The sequence below is a fragment of the Chiloscyllium plagiosum genome, unplaced genomic scaffold (genome assembly GCF_037043375.1).
Source record: "Chiloscyllium plagiosum isolate Xiang-an unplaced genomic scaffold, Cpla_swu_hap1 HiC_scaffold_2, whole genome shotgun sequence".
Taxonomy (NCBI): Eukaryota; Metazoa; Chordata; class Chondrichthyes; order Orectolobiformes; family Hemiscylliidae; genus Chiloscyllium; species Chiloscyllium plagiosum.
Window position 1 is genome coordinate 108,520,953 of NW_028270140.1, and position 20,886 is coordinate 108,541,838.

The following is a 20,886-nucleotide window of genomic DNA, read 5'->3' on the forward strand; positions in this document are numbered from 1 at the left end:
AAGACATGAGCTTTGAAACAAAAGCAGGAAGTGCTGGAGAAACTCAGTAGGTCTGGCAACATCTGCAGAAAGAGAAATAGAGTAGATGATAATTTGTTACCATCTTGAAAGAGAATGGTTCTCCCCTGTCAAATTGCAGGGCTGCTTCATTTTATAAGCACTGATGCAATTTAGAGTAAGTATTACTGAATATACATCCTTGACAAAAGAAGTAAATATGCATTTGTGCATGGAGAATAATTAAACATTTCTATTTGGTAAAGCAGTAAACTTGCAATTAGTGTGCTCCATGCATTATTGTATTCCATTGAGAAAACCTGGAGTTACTCATCGTGAGAACCAAGAAGTGTTATTGACTGCTGCAAAAAGAGCCTGGTTGATAAGAAGAGGATTATATGGAAAATGCAAAACAATTTGCTCATCTCCCCTCACAAAAAAATGAAGCTTCCTTTAAAGGATACCAGAATGTGGATAAAGAATATGAATCTCTTGTAGATTAGACTGCATTATCATGCATTAAATATTGTAAAACACAACTATGCCTAGTTGCAAATATTCCTTTAGTTGGAACCAGGGATCTGAAGATATGGGACAAGGATCAGAATGTCTATCTGTTACATTTGTAGAAATGTCGAGCAGGTTTAGCATGTCAACAGTGAAAAACAATAAATTGTTTTACTGTTTGATATTAGTGAATAAAGTCATGGACAAGTGGGCGTTGGGTCATCAACAAAATTCTGAATGGATAATGGAAGTGAATTTGTGCGTGATTAATTTTGGCTCATGATAGAACCTAAATGTTATAGTCATGTATACTGCTGCAGAAAGTCCAATCAGCATTGGCTAGTGTGAAAGAAACCATGCACGAGTTGATGAGATATTACCAAAATACTGACAGATCAGCTCAACTCTAAGTTAAAAATGAGATTGATATGGGCAATCCATGCAAAACAATTCTTTATAGATGTTTGAGGGAATATAACTAATGCCAACTAGTAAACAGTTGAAATGTAAAATTGCCACCAGATCTGGAAGGAATACGATCACTAAATTTTTTGCACAATCTAAATGAGGTACATGCCAGTAGAAAAGCATTCATGAAAATCGAAGTGCCAGAAAAATATTAAGAGCTTAGAGACATCACAGTCTGGGAGAGATTTCTGCTCTGGTAACATGGTTTACTAGAAGAGAGAAGGGCACAGCGAATGGAAAGGGCCAGGAAAAGTTATTGGACATGATGGGAAAATTTTCATAACTCGATATGAGGTTAGAAAAGCATATTACTCAAGAGTACAAGGATGAGTTATGAACTTTTGGATTTTGAAAATGTGGTAGATGTTGTCGATGATGAGGTATCATGTACTTTCAATATCCATGAGAACTACAATTTGGACCCAGAAAGGCAAGATGTAAAAGCTCAGGAAGTATCTGCTGATACATGTACTGATCATGAGGAATGTGAATGTAATCTTATGTGGAGATCATTTGCCCAAAGTAAAATCATAGATAATTTACAGATAGTAGAGTCAGATGACTGGAGGGTGGCCACAATAATGGATGTACAGTAAATTCTACATGAAAATATAAAGACTGGTTTTAATGCCCAAGATGTGATGCAAGAATTGACAGTCACAGATTAGCAGCAGCGAACACAAAGTGGAGAACTAGAAAACATAGTTCCAGTACTGGTTTGGGGCCTAAATTTGGGAGGAAAAGATCAGGTACAGTATAATGGATTTCTAGCAAATATCATGACTGCAATAATCTGGAGACATCTTAACATGAGAAAAGAAGCCACAGCTGGACAAGGTGACCTTCGGCATGAGTAATGGAGAGCCTTAGAGTCATAGAGATGTACAGCATGGAAACAGATCCTTTGCTCCAACCCATCCATGCCGACCAGATATCCCAACCCAATCTAGTCCCACCTGCCAGCACCTGGCCCATAAATCTCCAAACCCTTCCTATTCATATACCTATCCAAATGCTTCTTAAATGTTGCAATTTTACCAGCTTCTGTCACTTCCTCTGGCAGCTCATTCCATACACGTACCACCCTCTGCGTGTAAAGGTTGCCCCTTAGGTCTCTTTTATATCTTTCTCCTCTCACCCTAAACCTATGCTGTCTAGTTCTGGACTCCCCGACCTCAGGGAAAAGACTTTGCCTATTTACCCTATTCATGCTCCTCATAATTTTGTAAACCTCTATAAGGTCACCCCTCAGCCTCCGATGTTCTGAGAAGGAAAAAATAGAAGTTCCATGATCGAGAGGTATTCATGACTACTAGTAGAATGGAAATAGCATAGTAAATGAGGCTCAACTAAATGAGTTACATAATTGAAAATAATTTAGAAAATATTCAGAAGCTGATGATAGAGGCCAACCTGCTTTGTCACAGGTGAAATTGTGTGGAATGGGTGCTACCAGATGAAAGCTATAAGGCCAAATCTAGGTTGATAGTCAGAGACCTTGAGCGGATTTAGGGAAAAGGGAAATTAGAGTAGCCTGTCCTTAGCTGGGAAGGTTATTTTGAAAATATTTTTTAGTCATTTGAATAATCTTTTCTTGGAAGTGTAGTCCTGTAGATACCAAAACAGTGTTCCATCTGCTTGAGGAGGAAATATTTTACAGTCCCAAAGAAATAATCAAGAATAGAGCAAAACTTTGGAAATTGCATAAATACATTTATAGATTGAATGACACCTCTTGGGTGCTGTATTTTTCAGTAAAGACAGTTCTGTTAACATCAGGTTGTTAATTGAAGGCGGAACTGGTGACGTTCTGTTGCACTATACTGGAAACTTTTCTGACATCTTTATGAATCATTGTTGATGTATTTTTATGTTTGGCACCAATGACTTTGAAAACATGGTGATCAATTGAATTTGGAAGGAATTCAAACCTGACAGTCAAATTTCTGGAAGGTCTCGATATTCTTAAGAATTAAGAGTATAACTTGGAAATGTTAATCCTATTGCACCAGATGTTAATCACACCAGATTTGACCAGAAAAATGAGGCTCCCACTGAGGATGAGATAGAACAATTAAAGAGTTTTGTCAGACAGCTCAAGTAAATAGAGCCAGGTCAGATACAAGTTTTGTGCTGCAACTTAGTCTGGCCAATAAACCAAAGGTGCTGGACATCTTGAGAGTGAATAAAACTTTTAAAACAATAAAAATAGGGACGTGCATGCTGAAGGTTGAGTGTGCCTGTCAGCTTTTGGCGATCCCATTAATACATTGTAAGTGATGCCTCACATGCAAATCTTATAGAAATTCTGAAGTGTGGAAGTAGGCCATTCAGCCTATCAAGTCTCAGAAGAGGATCCCACCCAATTCCTATAACCCAGTATTTCCCCTGGCTAATCCACTAAGCCTGCACATCCAGGACACTATGGACAATTTAGCATGGTTAATCCACCTAACATGCACATCCTTGAACTGTGGGAGGAAACCAGAACACTCAGAGGAAACCTACAGAGACACAGGGGAGAATGTGTAAACTCCATACAGTCACCTGCTGCTGGAATCAAACCCAGGTCTTTGGTGCTGTGAGCAGCAGTGCTAACCACTGAGCCAATTTGGTGATGGACTTTCCAATGCAGGAGGACTTATGATATTCCCTATGGGAGAAAATGGGAAAAGATCTGCTTTGATATGGGAGGCAAACAAATTTAGAAGAGCACTGGAAAGTAGAGCAGTAGCTGTAGCCCTTGTTCATAGTATTAATGTGATGTTCTATTTGTTTAAGACCCTGGAGGGAAGGCAATAATAAAGAAACTGGAGAAACAACGTAAATAAAATGTTTAATAAATAATCATTCTTTGTGGGATAATGTACATTCTACAAACGTGAAACTTATGAAAGGCTTGGGATATATAAAGCCAGTTTAAAGCAGATGTTGGATAGGAAAGAAGTCACTAAGCTTAGGTGGGCAGATACTAGTTAACAACCAGATCATTTCACTGAGCGAAATGCCTCTAAAGAAAAATTATTGAAGATTCTAGAAGAAAGGTGTCTTACTATGCAACAGTGGGAATCTGATTCCCTTTACATCAATGTACCATTGTGTAAAACCATCTTATTTTCTTAAGGGAGCAGGAGTCTGTCAGAATTAGAAATACATGCTAGTTTAAGGCTCAAACAGATCGGATTCGGAGTTGATTGAGAGAAGGTGTTGCTCATTGGACTTTTGGATTTAAGGGCTGAGTTTGTCCATTTTGGTTTCATCCATTTTGAGTTAGTCCCTTTCTGCTTTCCCTACCTCTCTTTCCCTTTGATATAATGGTCTTTGACTTTAAATATTCAACTGGACACACAAGTGTATTTATGGTGGTAGTTACTAGTTTAAAAAAAAGCAAAAGAAAAGTGACAGTGATTTTAATGGTGGGAAGGCACTCAGCTGTGTGAGATAATACTTCGGGGTAGAAAAAACTAAATAAGAGCCAAGTTCTTGAGGGGGTCTTGTGGTGAAATGGTAGTATCCCTGCCTTTGAGACAGAAGGCACAGATTCAAGATCCACCTTTTCCAGTGATGTGTAATGATACCTCTGAACAGGTTGATTAGAAACTATGTTAAGAAAAAGCTTAATTCTCATTGCAGGATCTTGAATGCATTTTCTCCCCCTCTAATACCACCTTGTTTCTAGTCCTCCTTTGGTTACCCCAATCTATTTGTTTTTGCTACTGTTGCACTGCTCTTGCTATATAGTTCTTGTTATTTGTTAATTAGTTAATTGCATAGCTTGGTGTTGGGTCTCCCCTACTTCTGGGCAGGAAGGCCAGGATTCAAGTCTCACCTGCTCCAGACATTTTTCAAAAATTGACTGAAGAAATTGATTTTTTTAAGCAAAAAGAGCTGTGTTTTTGGTTGTGGTTGGTTTTCAGGACAGGAAAATAGTACAAAGGGAAAGGTGGAAATGTTTGTTTTTTACAATAGAGTTACAATATAACAAGACAAGGGAATACTCAATGAATGGCAGGGCACGAGGAAGTTCAGAGGAACGGGGGGATCCTGGGGTGCTTGTCCACAGATCCCTGAAGGTGGCAGGACAGGTTAATAGGGTAGTTAAGAAGGCATACAGGAAGCTTGTTTTTATCAGTTGGGAGCTGCATAGAACTTTGGTCAGGCCACACCTGGAGTACTGTGTGCAGATCTGGTCTCCACACTGTAGGAAGGATGTGATTGCACTGGAGTTGGAGAAAAGGAATATTGTCAGGATATTGTCTGAGTTAGAGCATTTCAGCTATGAAGAGAATATTCATTTTATTTGGAGCAGAGAAGGTTGAGAGGGGTCCTGACTGAGGTGTATAAGATTATGAAGGGTATGGACATTGTGAATATAATGCAGCTGTTCCCCTTGCTTAAAAGGTCAATAATAAGGGGTCATAATTTTAAAGTGAAAGGCAAGAGGTTTAGATGGATATATGAACAGGCATTTTTACCCAGAGTGTGGTGTGGGTCCAGAATGTCCTGCCTGGGAGAGATAGTTGAGACAGAAAATCTCAACCTTAAAAATGGGACGAGTACTTGAAGTATCAGAATATTCAAGGCCAAGGGCTGTCTATGGGAAAGTGGGTCTAGTTTAAATAATAGTTTATTTTGCCAGTACAGACTTACTGGGTTGAAGGGCCTCTTCTGCACAGTATGAATCTTTGATTCTACATAAACCTTTGTGAATATACAAACATATGAAGAAAAGATCAGGAGTTAAAGTCTAGTATGATTTCAACTCAACTTTACATTCCTAAATCTCCTTGATAATCTTACATTCGTTTGGTAGTCAAGAGTCTATCAACCTCTGTCTTAAAAATATTTAAAGATTCTGTATCCACTTTTGAGGAACAGAACTCCAAAGACTCACAACCCCCTGAGAGAAAGGAAAGTTTCCTCATCATTTTTTTAAATGGACAACTCCCTTTTTAAATCTTTGACTCCAAGTCTTGGTTTTCCCACAAGAGGAAACATCCTTTCCACCTTCAACCTATCAAGTCCCCTCTGGATCATATATTAAGACACTTCTGACTCCAGAGGGTATAGGCCTAGCCTGTCTAGCCTTTCCTCATATCAGAATCATGATCTTTTGCATCATAATTCAACATGTGAATTTTTTAAAAAAAACCTTCTTCTATAAGTTGTCTATCTTGAGTTCTCTGTTGTACAGTTTGGGTGGGACTATGCCCACTGGCTGATTAGCATCTGTGCCATTCTGACGTTTTGGCCTGGTTACACCGTATGTCTCATCACATGCAATTCCCACCCTCTATGTCTTTTAATGTGACCCAGTGTCAGTACCTGAATAGGAGTCTCTGAGTGTGGAAATACTGCTGCTGCTGTTTTTTTTCCATACTTCAGAAGGTTGCACTTGTTGGTATCAGAAAGGAGGAAGGTATAGGTATATAGTAGCGATGCGGAAAGGAATGGAAAATGAAAGATGCATGCTTATAGCACATGCAATTTTTAAATGAAAGAGAATGAAATGAGGAACAGATGAGATGTGAGAAAGAAGATAAAACCATGGACTTGGAAATAAATGCCACAATAATGACAAATTCCATCTTTAAATGGGTGTCAGTACATGGAAACATACTTTCTTTCTCAGCGTGTTTCTGGTTGTTTTGGTGACCTATCAGGTAAAAACAATGACTGCAGATGCTGGAAACCAGATTCTGGATTAGTGGTGCTGGAAGAGCACAGCAGTTCAGGCAGCATCCAAAGAGCTTCGAAATCGATGTTTCGGGCAAAAGCCCTTCATCAGGAATCCTGATGAAGGGCTTTTGCCTGAAACGTCGAATTTGAAGCTCCTTGGATGCTGCCTGAACTGCTGTGCTCTTCCAGCACCACTAATCCAGAATCTTGATGACCTATCATTCAAGTGAGAGAGACACAAGTCAGATAATGTCACGCAATCTGCTTGGCTGATGTTCTTGTCAAAATTGGATAGTGTATGCAAGTTTTGAGATGTAGGTATGAGGCTTGCAGCAGTCTTTTTTATGAGAGTTAAGTGAAGTACATGCATGTTAGTATAATTCTGAACTGATGGAGCCATTGGTAGGCAAATCGCTGGGTATGGTGAATTGGTAAGTGGCTCAGGCTGGTGGCATTGTTGGTAGAAAATGATTTGAAGATGCTTTCACTGATCTTGATTGCTCGTGCAATGTCATTACACTTCTTTTGGCTCTGCAACCAGATTGTCTGGTATTAATTTCTATGTTTGCACTGCATCTTCCTCTCATACAGACATGTGAATTATGTTATGGACCAGGCCAGCCCCCCTCAAAACATTTTAAGAAAGTTGCCCAGATCCTAACTTTTCTAATTGTTTTAAGCAACTGTACAGTGGATATTCCAGGAGTGATACAACTGGTCAAACCACTTGGTTTTAAACAAAACAGAATTTATTTACATGCAAACAAGAGAGAACAGAATACAAAGTAACATGACTCATCTGAAAATCAAATCGACTCTATCACAACTTAATGATTCTGTTCCAAATACCTGCAACATTTCATAAACACTGCCTTGGCAAAAAAGGTAAAATCAAACACAGATTCTTACAGGAGATAGAGAGGTCTCAGCATGGAGCTGTTTCTTTGACCAACAGCCTCAAACAGACTGCTTGCTAAAACCAAACCAGAAAAAAACCCTGAACTGGGGGAACAGGCTACACCTCTTTCATTGTACAAGTATTTTTAATTTTTAAAATGATATTTCCAGACATATCAGAACCTCTGCCTTTATGACCCCTCTGAAAAAAACCTTGGACAGAATAACTGTGTTGATACAGCAGCATCGTCACAATTAGAAGGAGAAATTGGCCATTCAGCCATCAAACTGGCTCCATCATTTGATTAGATCATGTCTGATATGATTACTCCTCCTTGACACCTACCCCAAATAACCTTTCATCTCCATCAAGAATCTATCTATTGCTGCCTTAAAAAATATGCATATACTCTGCTTCTATTGCCATTTGAGGAAGAGAGTTCTAAAGCATCAGAATCTTCTGAGAGAAAGCACGCTGTTTATCTTTACCATAAATGGACAACCTCTTATGTTTAAACAGTAGCCCCTACTTTTAACTTCTCCTGCAAGAAAAAACATAATTTCTACATTCACCCTGTCAAATTCCTCAGGATGTTTTATCTTTCTATAAGTTCACCTTTTGCTTTTCTGAACTCCAGTAAATACAAATTAGCCTGTCCAACCTTAGTCTTGTAAAATTTTTTTCTGAACTACTTCTAATGCATTTATATCCTTCCTTAAATAAGGAGACTAACACTGCATATGGTACTACTGAAGCTCAATCTCCCCATTTTTGTATTCAATTCTTTATGCAATAAATAGTGACATTTTATGACTTTTCCTAATTGCTATTATTTGCAGTCATTTGCCTAATTGCTGTTCCTTGAATACTAAACATCTGTGAATCATGCACTAGGACACCCAGATCTCTCTGCATTTATAGTAGAAATCATAGAATCCCTACAGTGTGAAAACAGGCCCTTTGGCCCAACAAGGCCACACTGACCCTCCAAACAGTAACCTACTCAGACCTATTCCCCACCCTATTATCCTATATTTACCCCTGACTAATGCATCTAACCTACTTTTCCCTGAACACTTTAGCATGGCCAATTCACATAACCTGCACATCTTTGAATTGTGGGAGGAAACCAGAACATCTGGAGGAAACTCAAGCAAACACAGGGAGAATGTGCAAACTCCACAAAGATAGTTGCGCGAGGCTGGAATCGAACCTAGCTCCTTGGTGCTGTGAGACAGCAGTGCTAACCACTGAATCGCTGTGCTGCCCCCATTTTGATAATGTTCTTTTTCATTCTTCCTTTCTAAATAACCAATTGCTTACTTTCCCAATTATCGTCCCTTTGTGAAAGTTTTACCCACTCAGTTAAGCTATCTATATTTCTTTGTAACCTTATTAGGTTCATTTTGCAATGTACTTTCCGACCTATCTTTCTGTCATCAGCAGGTTCAACAACTGTGTTATTAGTCCCTTCATCTTAAATGCACATAAATTCTAAAAGTTAAGGCCCTTGTACTGATCCTTATGGCACACAACTTGATGTACCTTACTGGTTAGAAAACAAACAAGTTATATCTACTCTGTTTCCTATTAGTGAGCTAAGCTTCTGATCCATGACAATATGCTATCCGTATAGCTTAAGCTTTTATTGTCCACAATAAACTTTATGATGGAATCCAGCACTAACTTGCATGGGGCTTTACATGGTGCTTGGTGCACATTCTTTCCATCCATCCAGACACTTCTGAACCCAACCATGAGCCAGGGTCTGATGCCTATTGTCTTCACTTTCTTTGCAGCATGAGACCATGCCACCAGTGTGACTGATGCGTGGAAACTCAAACTAGCTTTCATTGTCTTGCAGAGAACACATGCATGAGATTTACACTGGAGTCATTAGTCATTTGGTCAGTGACTAGCCATTTTTACTCTGACTAAACTACATCCTTTCTCCTTTCCAACTCCTTGACCAAGTCTTCTAGTACCATGTCAAGTACTATTAGTGCTACATCCAAAGATTAGTCATTCCCTGGTTAGTTTTAGCTTCCACATGTCTTCCACAGGTCTTCCACAATGTACTTCCCCTTATAAAACTATAGAATAATTTCAGTTATTGCTGGCATTCTGTTCATGCATTCAACTTATCACCAAGACATTTTGTATGAACATCACAATCCCTGCACTCCATTTCAGCAGCAACAAAATTTGGCCTCTGACCTCTTTCTCCTCTTTGTTGATTAAACTTTTGCAGTGAGCTTTTGACTTATTTTGCTTTCTCTGAACTCAAGTATTACACGTCAACAAAGGCCTGAGGTTAACTGTGCTGGTACTAACACTGCTTTTTCTTGCAAAACTTCTTTGTTTGAAGTTCTTAGAGGGAGTAGCAATTAATGACAGCATCTGAAGGCCTAAGGTGTTGGAGTGAGCTAATGGCATATTCATATAGTGCTAATTTTGTTCCCACAGGAAGTTATTGGTACCCATTGTCTAACCCACAATCCTTAGAGACAAAGGAGTGATGCCACAGAGTGCAACAGAGCATCTAGGTCCTACCCAGAGTCGTAGAGTCATAGAGGAAACAGACCCTTCGGTCCTACTCATCCATGCCAACCAGATATCCTAAATAAATCTAGTCTCATTTGCCAGCATTTGGCCCACATCCCTCTTCCTATTCATTTACTCATCCAGATGCCTTTTAAATGTTGTAATTGTACCAGCGTCCACTACTTCCTCTGGCAACTCATTCCATACATGCACCACCCTCTGCATGAAAATGTTGCCCCTTAGGACCATTTTCAAGCTTTCCCCTCTCACCTTAAACCTATGCCCTCTAGTTTTGGACTTACCCACCCTGGGGAAAAGATCTTTTCTAATAAACCCTATGCATATTCCTCATGGTTTTAATAACCTCTATAAGGTCACCCCCCAGCCTCTGATGCTCCAGGGAAAACAGCCCCATCCTATTCCTCCTCTCCCTATTGCTCAAAACCCCCATCCTGGCAACATCCTTGTAAATCTTTTCTGAACACTTTCAAGCTTAACAAAATCTTTCCTGTAGCAGGGAGACCATAATTGCACACAGTATTCTAATAGTGGCCAAACTATTATTATGTACAGCTGCACCATGTCCTCCCAACTCCTCTACTCAAAGCACTGACCAACAAAGGCAAGCAGACCAAGTGCATTCTTCACTATCCTATCGACCTGTGACTCCACTTCCAAGGAACTATGAACTTGCATTCCAAGGTTGCTTTGTTTAGCCACATTCCCCAGAGCCTTACCATTAAGTATATAAGTGCTGCCCTGATGTGCCTTTCCAAAATGCACCTCCTCACATTTATCAAAATTAAACTCCATCTGCCATTCCTTGACCCGTTCGCCCATCTGATCAAGATTCAGTTGTACTCTGAGCTAACCTTCTTCACTGTCCACTACACCTCCAATGTTGGTGTCATCTGCAAACATACTAACTTTACCTCCTATGTTGACATTCAAATAATTCATGCAAATGACAAAAAGCAGTGGAACCAGCACCTTTCTCCCGCTGCTGTGCATCACTGAGCTCCCTTGTTGTGCAGTTGGGATGGAAAGAGTATACCCTGTAGTGAAGCCCTTTGCCTCTAAAGAATTAGCAGGGTGACCCAATTGGCATTTTTGTCTGGCTGAGCAAGACACATCAAGGGTTTTCTTGCCTGAGGCAAGTTGACCCTCCACAATCTAAATTTCTGAGGATAAAAGTGGGGGGCAGGCAGGGTGATGGTGGAAAGCCCGGCCATTTCTGCAGTCACTGAGTATACTCTGCTTAGACAACAGTGTGAGATTCTTCCTCCAGCTGTGTGCCACCTGGCTCCATGTGAGAACGGGGCACTCAGACGGTGGCCAAGGCTTGGTGCAGTAAACACCTGCATCTCCACCCTCCCTTCCCATCCCTGGCTTTGGTCATGAGGAGCAATGCCTGGGGCAATGGAGTGGTGGCATGTGTGCATTACACTCCATCATCCTCTGTCCATGCAGTCACCAACTTGTTGATGGAACAAAAGCAGAAATTGCTTTCTCTCCACAGATGCTGCCAGACCTGCTGAGGTTCTTCAGCATTTTCTGTTTTTGTTTCAGATTTCCAGCATCTGCAGTTCTTTGATTTATTTTGTAACCTGTTGATAGAGGCAGCCAAACGATCACTGGACTGGCTGCCTCGTTTCAGCTTTTCAGCAAGGAGAGCCATAGTGTCCCAAATGCCTGCATGCCATACTTGCTCAATTTTGAACATGTCCACTTCGACTCTCATCACTAAGATTGGCTGAAATAGGCAGAGCAGGTGCCTAGTCACCAGGACTCCTGGGGCATTTCTCCCTCACCCATCTGAGTAACTGTGTGTATGTCTTTCAACAGTCTCCCAATCCACACTTGCATTGCTTATAAAGTCTACTAACGTTTGTTGTCAGTGTCCTCACTGATGGTGTCCACAGGTCAGCCTTACCAATGGTCCATCCATGGCCTGAATGGTCTCTTCCTGTAAGGTTGAAGACACCTTCTCTAGGGGAGATAGTAGTGCCCAATGCAGCGTGCTGACCACCAGGCAAATGTTGGCTCTTCAGTGCTATTTCAAGTGCTACTTATTCTCCTGCATGGACATGGATGTTTCTACATTCCTTCAGGATTTATCTCAGCCCATTCCAGTCAGGGCAAGTATTCTCTTCTCATTGGGAGACAGATTGTGGGGATGGGGGAGAGTTTTACGGGAGTCAAGGAGTGGTGCAAAGACTCTGAAATTTTAACTTCTCCCCCTACAGTTAGTCTTCTTCTGAGTGAAGAGTGCAAATGTGTATGAATGGGAAGAACAGTTTCATGTTAATTGGGTAGTAGATGAAATTGCTACTATAATAAGCAAACTATGGGAAATAATTAAAGAAGCATTTAAAAATATTCCAGAATACATTGTCATATAAAGACTCATTATGACATGCTTAGCAAGTTAATACTAGTGTTACATCAAAAGACGCATCTCACAATATTCCAAAAGAAAAGGAAGCAAATCTGATGATTTGGAGTGTTTTAGAATATAGCAAGTTCAAACAAAAGCACAAAACAAGAAGAGGATAGCTAAATAAACATTGGTCCCTTAGAAACAGAGTCAGGAGAAATTGTCATGTGGAATAAAGTTATGGCAAATACATTGAGTAATTTTCTTATTCTCTCAGGGATGTGAGTATTGTAGTCTTGGCCAGCAGTTATTACTAACCCCTGTTGGCCTAGGTTGATGGTGCTGACCTGCTTTCTTGAAACTCTGCAGATCTTGGGGTGTGGGGATTATCCAGCAGTTTTAGGAAGGGAGTTCCAGTATTTTGACACCATGACAGCGAAGAAATGGTGATAATGTTCCAAGTGAGGATGATGTGTTTGTTGGAGGGTGATTTGGATGCATCTCTTGCCCTTCTAGGTAGCACAAGTAACTGTCCAAGGAGTTATTGTAGCTTATATGTAGATAGTCCACACTGATGTTACTGCATGTCAGTAGTGAAGGGAATGTTGAAGATAGTAGATGAAATGCCAGTTGAGTAGACTTCTTCTTGAGTTGTTGAAGCTGCACTCATCCAGGAAAGTGAGGATTATTCCATCACACTTCTGACTTATGCATTGTAGATTCTGGAAAGACTCTGGCTGGGGGTGGGGAAAGAAAATGAATTACTCAAGACACTAATGGAATACACAAGTGGAAGGTCAAAAATAGATGATAACTATTGAACTTATTGGTTAAAAAGAGTGAGGAAATTAAGGAAATTATTATCAGCAGAGGAAAAGTGTTGCAGAAACTAAAGAGACTAAGATATGCCACATCCCCAGGACGTGATGACCTACACCTTAAGGTTCTCTAAAGGATTACTGCAGACATAATTGATGTGCTTGCATTGATTTTCCAGGGTTCTTTAAATGCAGAAATGATCCCATCAGATTAGAGGTTAACAAATTTTGTACTGTCTATCGAGAAGGAAATGAGAGAGAAAACAATGAAGTACAGACCAGCTAATCTAACATCAGTCATTGGAAAACGTGAGAATCTACTATCAAAGAAGGCTTACTAATGTGCTTAGAAAAGCATAGGAGGATTAGAATAATTGAATATAGTTTTACTAAGGGGAAATTCTATTTGACAAACTTACTAGATTTCTTTGACCATGTAACTAGTAGGGGTAGTAGATGTAGTATACCTGTGCTTTCAAAAGGCACTCAAAAACGTGCATACAAAAGGTTAATAGCCTGAGAATCAAGGCTGTTCAGGAAAGATTTTAGGAAGTACATCTCAACACAATGGGTGGTAGATGTTTGGATCTCTCTTCCACAAATGGCAGTAAATGCAGGATCAGTTGTTACTTTTAAATCTTCAGATGCAGTCTCATAAATTTTTGTCAAGCATAATTATTACAGAATATGAGCCAAAGGCAGATCTATGGAGTTAGGCTACAGATCAGCCATGGTCTTACTGAATGGTGGAAGAGTCTTAAGGGGCTGAATGGCCTACTCTTGTTCCTATAGCCCAGGTAAGTGTTCATGGAATTGGGGGCAATATTTTAGCACGCATAAGAGATTGGTTAATGGACAGAAAGCAGAAAATGAGCATAAGTAAGTACACATTGAATAATGTAGTGCTACAAGGGTCAGTACTGAGACTTCAGCTATTACAATTTATATTAATGAATTGAACAAAGAGACAGAAAGTAATAAATCTGTGTTTGGTGATGATACCAAGTCAGAAGGAAAGGTGAGCTGTGAGGAGGACATAGTGAGGTTAAAAATGAATAGAAAGGTTAAGTGAGTGGGCAATAAAATGACAAATATTATAATATTGCAAATAAAGTGTAAAATTATTCACATTGTTTGTAAAAATACAAAAGCAGATTTTTTTTTAACGGTGTGGAAGTTTAAATTGATGATGTTCGAAGAGAGTTTTGTGTGCTCATGTAAAGAATACAATAAGTCAACATGCCAGTGCAATAAGCAATTAGGAAGGCAAATGTTATGTAGGCCTTTATTACAAAAGGAATTGGAGCACTGGAATCAAGTAGTCTTACTAAAATTGTACAGAGTTTTGTTCAGACTGCACCTGAAATACTGTGCATAGCTTTGGTCTCCAATTTTACAAAAATAATACACTCACTTTGGAGATGACACAGCAAAATTCACAAAGTCAGTCCTTGGGATGATGTGTTGTACTATGTCGTAAAGTGGACAAAATTAGGCCTATATTTCCCCCACATTAATTCATTTTCCTTAATGTTTCATTCCATATTGAAATCTCAACAGTGAATTTATTACCATCCCCAGCACAGACCTATCTTGTACAACAGCATTCACTGATCTATTCCTCATCTGACTGAAAGAGAAACCTGTCAGGCAGGCTGGTTTCTGGTTGGGAAACTGATTACTGATATCATGCAAGTGCTGGAGCCCTAAATGCAATGTTCTTAATGTCTTTCTGATGCCACTTGCAACTTTCCCATGCTCACAGTTGGTCAGTTAAGTAAAATCAAGATCAAAATCTTTGGTCAACAATCAAATTTATTCAATGATTTTTGAGATTTTGTCACTGTTTTGAAATTCTCTGCACGTTTACCTCTCTTTTCAAGCTTGTACAATTTTACAAACCTGAACTCCCCCAATTCTGGCTGCTTGTAGACCTCCAATTTCTTTCACTCTATTATTGGCAACTCTACATTCAGCTATTTTGGTCCTATGGTATAGAAATGTCCTCCCACTGCCACTCCAAAACACATACATAGCTTGAGCTGTCTTTCCTCCTTAAACTATTCCTTTAACTTTCTTCTCAATACCTTCACTGACCAAGCCCTTCATCACGCTGAACTATCTGAATCTGTGTCAGATGATACTCCTGTGAAACACCTGGAAGTACCAAATAAATGGAAGTTCTTGTTGTTTGCCCCATAGGTGTAATAGAACACTCACATTTGTTTCTTTTTTTATATCTTGAACTTGTAAAGTTGTTTAAATGTAAAGTTAAAGTTATTTCTTTTATATTTTAGCAGTTAAGCTTTGTGCTTTGCTAAATCAGAACAAGATCCATCATATTAGCACTACTTTGTTAGGGCACGTATATTCTAAAGGTTAGAATTAATTTACCTAAATTGCAGATTGTCAAAGGTGCATCAATTAACACATGTATTGATTGAATTCTAAACAGTGCACCACCTTTTAATTTTTATTTATTTGTTTCAGCATGGAAGATGACTAACAAGAATCACAAATCTCACTGTTCAGTTTTATTTCCGGAATTACAACTGCATGAGTCCTGCTCTGGCAATCTAAGGTAACAGTACTGAATGTAAGAAATATGAAGTAATGTATGTCCAACCGAGTGTAGGTAACACTGTCGATCCCATCAAAGTTCTGCATACTTGCAGACAAAGAAGTGTGCAGAATGAGCAGCTCGAAGTGTGCAAACATGGTGTGTGGCGTGGTAAACAAAAGTTTGTATGTTTACAGAGTTTGGAAGCAAAGTAAGCCAACAACAAATACAAAATGTCCTCAGACCTCTTTTGTAGGTAATGTTAGCATTGGGACACTTGGTATTAAACCAGTTTATTGATTGAGAATTCAATTGAATTGATATGGTTGTAAAGAATATATAACAAGATTGTAATTATGTCAATAAATTGACATTTCTATAGCATAGATAGATCAAGCCCACCAGTGAATTTGATCGGGTTTAAACAGTGATTATATTTCTGACTGCAGTAACTTAGAAAACCCACAGACGTGGCTTATAACAGACACCCAAGTAACCCTAATCTTGTGCTGGCCAGCAAACTTAAAATCAATATGCTAATCTTTTAATAGTGCTGATACTATATAATAAATTATGTAGATTTGCAATAAAAATAAACTCAAGACATAACAAAATTTAAGAACTTAAGTGGGCAGCAATAACACCAGTGAGCACTGACTTGCCAACTGCATTCACTGTGAATCATGCATAACATTGTTTCCTTTTGTCATACACTTTTATTTATTCTGTATCAATACAGTAAAGTATCTTCAATACATGTTGTACCTGTGTTTGACAATGTTATGGTTAATTTGTTTATGACAATAAAAATCTGTTGTTTTGTTCCTGAAGCTTTATCAGTAAAATAGTGTATTACAAAATTCACTTGTAATTTATTGCAGTAAGTAATTTATTATGTTTTAATATTGTAAAAATATGATATAGAATCATAGTTTATTAAGACCAAAAAAAAAGCCTGGAACTTTTTTTTAATGGTTCCAGTGAACATGAACAGGATGAAACGTTGTACAACATTATACATTCTTATTATCTTCATATTTTAGTTAATTGTGAGTATCTTCTACACTTAGCATTACACACATTTAATTTTAAGTATTTTGCAATCTTGTACTCCATTAGCTCATTGTAGTGACAATAATTTCAGACTCAAATGAAAGTGAGGTTCTCATAGATTCCAATACAGAAATGAAGCATATGTGGTAATGGGAAATGAGTAGAATGTGATTATCATACTGTACAGCTCAATTCCCAACTGCATATAGTTTCTACCAATAATATTACAGTAGCATGAATTTAAGCCACACCCCTCCAGAACAAAGGTTATCACCACAACAAATGCACGCCACTATTTATATATAGTAATACTTGTATGAGTTGCAAATGGCACCTTATGATTTTACTTCTGTAAAATCTATCAAATAACCAGAAAACCAATACTGAAAACAGCATGTGTTGTGATGCTAAGAATATGATTTTTTCCAGATTTATATTTATGTTGACCATTTTTTATTGTTTTTTTAACCACTTCAGCCTGGTTATTGTGGAACCTGTGAATATAATACATTTTAAGGCATTTATATAAATTGCAAATATGTTTGACTGCAAAACCTTCCTTTATTAATTTCATATAAAAACTAAAATCAGCAAGAAGAGTTTTGACTTTGTGAGGTATTTACTACTGATACCAGCCCTGCTATTAATACCTTCACATCAGGATTTTAATGTGCAATAATAATGAGTAAGAAAATGACAGGATTATAGAAGGTGTGGTCTTCTTGTTTTCCCATCCTTTCCCTTATATTAACAATGTATTTGTCAAACCAAAACTGTCCCTTCAATTAAAAATATAAAATGATGAATGCTTTCATTCAATTTGTCAGCAGGGCAGTATTAAAACCTTTGTTGGTTTAACCTGAAGTTATCAGGCTGTTGAGTGTTTTAATTTTTTTTCCAACTTATAGCTCCAAACACCTGTGTTTTGTAATAATAAGACATGTTTGCATATGAAAAAGAAAGGATATTGAGGCACAATGGAAAACTGTTAACCTAATAAAACATAGCCTTCAGCCTGTCAAAATGTAGCTATTAATCATCTCTAAAATATTCAACCAAATCAGAAACAATTAAAAATAAGTTAAATGTAACATACAGACCTTTATTATTTGCATGTAGCAAACAAACTAAACTATAGGCTGCTATTGTTTTATTTTATCTCAAAAAACAAACTGAAATATGGAAAATGGAATATATTATAGCAATATTTGCCTGTTAAATCTTGATTTATCAAAAATCTTATTGAAGATTCCCACAGGAATATGGACATGACAGTAATACAAAACACAGAAATACACTATCATGTGAAATTTGCAATATGGAGAATTGTAAATAAATCTGTGAATATCAAGCAGTGAAAGTGCCAAGAATACATATTTTACCAGTATAATGTATTATTTCAGAAAAACAGAAAATGAGAGCAAGTTGCAAGATGTGGTACAATGAGTACTGGAAGCATTTTTAAGACAAAACAAAAATCCTGCACTCACAGTTCTTGGTGGTTTGGGTGCCTATAACACACAATATTAACATATTATGCAAGAACACTTTAAGAAAGAGCCTTCACAGCATAATTAACTCAACAATTTACGAATTAGGCATCTTATTAACTCATAAACCTCCATTCAAATGGATCTGCATCTAATATTATTCAGCAGCTGGATTTTTTGAAGAGTTCTGCAAAGACAAATGTATGGTGGTTTCATATGTTTGCTTGATATATTTAATCCACAGTTTCTGCAGTTCTGAAAATGAATGGTATTGTTATTTGCTCTCTTCGTATGGCCACAGTTCTTTTTCTGCATCAAATGTCTAGTTAATTTACAGCATACAATCTATGATATGTTACCTTGGTTTGTGATTTTGTCTGTAACATATGCAGCTGGAATCAAGTACAGAGATGGGGGTGGTGCAGAAAGGAATCTCATAGCACATAATTCAGTATCTATAAATTGGCTGCATCTACGATGGCAGGCTGAGGGCCTTGGCACTTATTTGCATGCTGCAGAATGTAGAGGATTAAACTGAAATGATTTTCAGAGAGGATTTAGGCCTGACATTTATTATCCGGTTCATAGACCTCTCAAGGAAAGTTTGTTTTTTCTTGTAGATAAAATATGCTAGGATAGGGTATGCCTGATTTTGGGATTTGGTAAACAAATATCTGGAACGTGTTCCTTAGGTACTTTTCTAAAGATATGCAATGCTTAAAAATGGTTGAATTTCAAAATTTCAGAGTGGTTTTAATCTTACCATGAATTTACTTTCAAACTGCAATTTAACTAACGACCTATAAAATAGACATTACTAGCAATTATTCAGCTACCAAATTTATTTATTTTCAGAGCAATTCTTATTTCTTCACATGTCCAATTTTCATATTTGTACTTACTTTTATAAAGGAAGTGATTTTGCAGTAAACATGAGAAAAGATCTGAAGTATAGACTATATGTCTCTGTTTTAACTATACCTTTTAATTAGACTAAAAAACATTGGTAACATAGAATCTCTATTTAAACATTTCTATAATTTCCCTTTAAAATGGATTGATCCATTGTATGACAACTGATTTTGTAAAACTGAAACAGGTTATGTCTCAATTCAAAAATCATTTTAATGAAACCTTTGCATTCCCTACAACCAAATTTAATTTTAAATTTACTCCTACTAATATTACCATTAACATTGTGCACATGTAACTTGTTGGGAAACATAATGTTGTAATAGTAACTTTAAATTTATTTTGTCCATATATAGAAAGAGTGAGTGTGAAATATTTTGTTTAATATAATGAGATAAAACTAAAAAAAGGAAACTATTAATGCAAATGTAGTGATCAAAGTTTGGTTATGATTTTGTAAATGTTCACCTGGAAATTAATATCTATTGCTTTGCTGATCTATATGAAATAATGGACAGAAATTTGTATTAACAATACATATGAGTTTTTTTGAAGCTATGCAGAAAATCAAAATAATGTTGTTTTTAGGTTTCTATTGAAAAATAAGGATTAGAGGACATAATAATTTAATTTTGAACTTTTCTAGTCCATTATGCAATTTAATGCCAAATGATCTCTAACAATATTTTATTATAGTGTTGTTTTGGTATCATGTTCAGAAAACATAAATTTAATTACTCCAATATATCTTCAGTTGAATTTAGAAAAGCTGTGATTTTTTTCAGATGTGTCATTATCTAAAGCTTCGCCATTTTCCTAATTTTATGACCATTCTGAATTGTATCTAAAATATTTACATTAAAATGATTTATACTTTGAAATAAATCCTTACTGGTTCAATCAGGTGCTTAGTCCTGTTCTGGTCAAGTCAGACTTCATATACAAAAAACTTAAACTAACATATGAATAGGCAAGAAGTGCAGTTTTGCTGATTCCATGTTGTGTTTCCATGAATTTTTAATATTGTAGGTGCCAAAAAAGATGTGGAAAATTCACATAGTAGTCAGGAATTGTTTGGAATAAAGATGTGCTCATTTTCTATTAAGTACAACTTTTCATATTGATAGAAGTAATCAACAACTCTATTTGAATGGAATTTATAATGAAATACTGTATAGACCTCTGCTTTGTTTTGTTAATAAAAAGTTGATCCGAAAATTATACTGCACTTGTACTTAATTTTCATGCTATATTGCACATGAGCTATTTAATCAAACATAGATCAAGTTTTATTACCTATAGCCTTTGTTTATAAGAAAGACTAAAGAGAAAATATATAGATTGTAAAAGAGGACCTTACCTTGTAAATGTTGAAACAGCCTAGTCAAGAATAAAATGCATTTCTTTGGAGGGAATTTACTTTTTACACATTGTTTTCACCATTTTCCTCAAAAAAATAGAAAATCATGGATCTATTATATTTCATTCTAATCCTAAACTTAATAAGAACTTAATCCTGTGAGCATTGAACTTTATATACTCATTTTCAAAATAAACTTGTCTTCTTTAAAATATTTATTTTG

At 37.2% G+C, this 20,886-nt stretch overlaps 1 long non-coding RNA gene across 46 annotated transcripts in view; it reads left to right on the plus strand.

Annotated features, from left to right (window-relative positions):
* Positions 1-20,886, plus strand: part of LOC148151959 (uncharacterized) — a 450,140-nt gene that overhangs the window by 63,705 nt on the left and 365,549 nt on the right. For 42 of the 46 annotated variants that reach the window (XR_015761124.1, XR_015761116.1, XR_015761127.1 and 39 more), the window contains one exon: positions 15,779-15,869. The exons of 3 other annotated variants lie outside the window; for them this stretch is intronic. This is a non-coding gene — a long non-coding RNA (uncharacterized LOC148151959). Of the gene's footprint in view, positions 1-15,778; positions 15,870-18,304; positions 20,516-20,886 lie in introns of those variants that run through there. One more of the 46 variants, XR_015761140.1, reaches the window with a different exon arrangement.